The 3,318-nt window shown below is 33.8% G+C and overlaps 1 protein-coding gene across 1 annotated transcript in view; it reads left to right on the forward strand.

Annotated features, from left to right (window-relative positions):
• The first annotated feature begins 32 nt into the window (after positions 1 to 32).
• The window catches only part of LOC106881558 (cyclic pyranopterin monophosphate synthase), a 5,411-nt gene continuing 2,125 nt past the window's right edge, over positions 33 to 3,318 (forward strand). The window contains exon 1 of the mRNA XM_014932006.2: positions 33 to 2,536. The gene's annotated coding sequence lies outside the window, so the exon portion shown is untranslated. The remainder of the gene's footprint in view (positions 2,537 to 3,318) is intronic.

Below are 3,318 nucleotides of genomic sequence, written 5' to 3' on the forward strand. Positions count from 1 at the left end.
TTTTTTTTTTTGTTTTTTTCGTTGTTTGAAAAAAAAGTTCGTTTTCTATATTTTTGTTTTTTATGTTCTCGTTTCTCATTTTGTTCACGTTTTTTTGACGTCCTGTACCCATATATGCATGTATATATACATATATATGTATGTACATATATGTATGTATATATTATTTATATATATATATATATATATATCGGAGTAAGTACATAAATGTGCAACAAGGTGGAAAAAGGAGTACTCAAATACCAGAGGCAGAGTAATATGCTTTATTTAAAAGCAGCAGAAATATGACAAAAAAACTGTTACTCGGAGTTTCACGTTCCCGTTCATCGGACAGTTTTGTTAGAAATGGGGTTTTTTTCCCCATACATTCATTGAGGCCGATATTGTCACCCGAGACGTTACAACCTTATCTGATTCTGTGTATATGCATATATCTACTGGATTGCGGACATTTATCAATGGTTTCTCTCATAGTATTAATAATGCTATTTTCTTTCATTAATAAAACGACGCCGATATGCTAGTATTTATAATGTTAAAAGGGAAACTTTACTTTTCTACACTTTCACTTTCTTAGAAAATGAAATACTATTCTACTTCCGTATGAAGGTGTTTAGTCATTTCTCTAACTTCACGATTATGCCAAGACCACGTAATCCTACTTCAATCCTTCCGGATAATATTTCACCAATACCTTTTGGAGATTTGTGCAATTTGGAAATAAATTTTGAGCAGATGATTCTTGATGGTGTCAACAGTCGAGATTTGGAGGGAACGATGCGATGGCTTACAAGACACAACCTACTAGCGAACACGAGAAATTGCGAACACTGTCAAGAACCCATGCGTTTTATTGCAGATATCGCTAAATATCCAACAGACACGAAGAAATGGAATTGTCGTAAGTGTAAGAAAGAAAAATCGGTACGGGAAAGATCTATTTTCTCCAACTCTAAATTACCTCTTTACAAAGCTACTCAGCTGCTCTACTTATGGTCAACCGACTGTCCTCAGAAAATGCTATTAAATGAGATACGAGCATCGGAGCGTACGGTAGCGGGTTGGTTTGACTTTGTGGATGACATTTGTCGCAGGTGTATGCTTGCTCACGACAAAAATCTTGATGGCTTTGATGATGCTGGCTCTTATTTCAGACAGACTTTCCCCACACCTCATACTTTGGGAAATCTTTTGTTTTGGATTGCCACTTTCTATTCTCTGTGATCATATTCTGGTGTAAAGAAACTTTTTTCCAAAATTTTTTGGATTTTGTCTAAGAATGTTTTCTCTTAAGTCTACAATTCAATTTATAAACTGGGTGAGAATAAAATAGGAGGGAAGCAACGTATTCAAAATTAAGACCATGGGAGATGTAAAAATCTGATTTAGCTTTCCCGAACTACTGAAACGAATAAAAGAATGCTTCAAAAATAGGTAAATGCATCATTTCTAAAATTTTCATTTTTAATGTATTTTTCCAAAAGTACATTTAAGATTCATTTTTGTCTTGGATAAGGAAGATTCCAATTTTGTAAAAAAAAAGAAACTTTTTCCTTGTGCACCAGCATGACCGCAGCCACTTGGCTGAAACACATAAATAAATAAATAAATAAATAAATAAATATGTAATACTTCCTCTCGAGGAAAATTTGTCACACAAAATGTGTTTAGGTATAAGAAGGGAATACAACTGTCATATTTATATAAGCAAAAGTAGTACAAGAAAACGAACTAAGTAAACTTATTGGAAAAAGATCAAAATTCAAAAATTTAATGGAATTCGTGATTTACCTAGTTTAAATAATTTACTTATTCGTTTCGGTAAAATCTTTTACTATTCCCTATTATTATAAGTCCAAATTTTAATCACGCCGCTTTCCTCCCTTTGAAGTGTTGTTTACATGTGTTACAACATTTTTCACCCTTGACAAGAAAAATTAAAACGACATTTGAAATCGCACAGAAACATTCAAGATTTATTGTTTTTCAAAAAACACTATTCCAATGTTTTCATCTCAAATGATGACAAGTACATAAATATACATTTCGCAATCTTTACTATAAAACAGAGGCCGTTTCGAATTAGTTTCATTATATATTTTCTTTTCTTAAATACTGAAATATGAAGACTTGTTTCTTAATCATATATCTTTTAATAGAATATATTGCGTACGATAAGAAAATTACTCTTGACTAAAAGCAAGTTCCAATACAAGGCAACTAAGTAACTTTTATAAAGTCTTGGGTTGTTGTGAAGCCCCAATCATATGGCATGCAGATAGCCGTCCGACCGACGAGGTATATCCCGAAGATCTACATTTCTATTTATCCCACGTCTCTGTGAAGTTGAGGACTATAAGGCACACTCCGACACACGCTGATGAAATTGCATGGTGTAAACAGTCTGGGTATATCTATATGTCTATAAATTCTAGGTGGCTACATCGGAGGCGATCGAGTCGATCTCAGAGTGTGACAATTACTATTTTTTCCTCTACACATGACCGTGTATATCTCAGCACCGTATTTGATGTCGGTGAGTCTCTTGATGTTACAACTATTTCTGTGTGTATGTCTTTTTAAAGCTTTATGTATGTGTGTGTGTGTGTGTGTGTTGGTGCTTAGGTGGATTTTCGGAATAGCTCATCCGGCATACCTAATGTACCCCCATCAACTTTGTTTCCTCGTAACTTTCAGAAAAATTTATATTTTTTAAACGACGTTTTCTATAAATGCTTTATAGCGGAATTTGATTTTAAAATTGTTTTCCAAAGGATTGAGATTGGAGTTTCGAAAAATACACACGTGTCAGTTTTGTTTCCTCATTATTTTTAGAAACATGAATGTTTATAAATGGAATTTTGCACGAAGTCGTGGGGTGGAGACACACTTCTGTATGTCAACTTGGGCATACCTACACAAGTTGGATTTTGTCCGTTTTTGCCTGTGTGATACAAAAAAGAATTTGAAAAATCCCGGCGAACACAGAGAAAATCCAGCCGATGTGGCTGAGCAATTCCGAAACTCTGCTGATGCTTTTTTTTTTTTGTATGACAGAGACTGGATGAGGTGGAAGCTTGCTGCAACGACAAACTATGCTCCTCGAATATCCTGGTGGTCTTCGTGGATGAAAAGGAAGAAATAAGTTTAAATCCATTAGAGTTATGTCCCTTAGATTTGTCTGTGTTTTTTTTTTTTAATTGTCAATTACATATTTTATACTTAATGTTAACGATGAAATATGTAATTGTATATAAATTGTACTTTCAACAAAGACGGTATTGTTCGATTCATTCATAATAGTGATTTCATCAGAGT

The sequence above is a fragment of the Octopus bimaculoides genome, chromosome 4, assembly GCF_001194135.2.
Source record: "Octopus bimaculoides isolate UCB-OBI-ISO-001 chromosome 4, ASM119413v2, whole genome shotgun sequence".
NCBI lineage: Eukaryota > Metazoa > Mollusca > Cephalopoda > Octopoda > Octopodidae > Octopus > Octopus bimaculoides.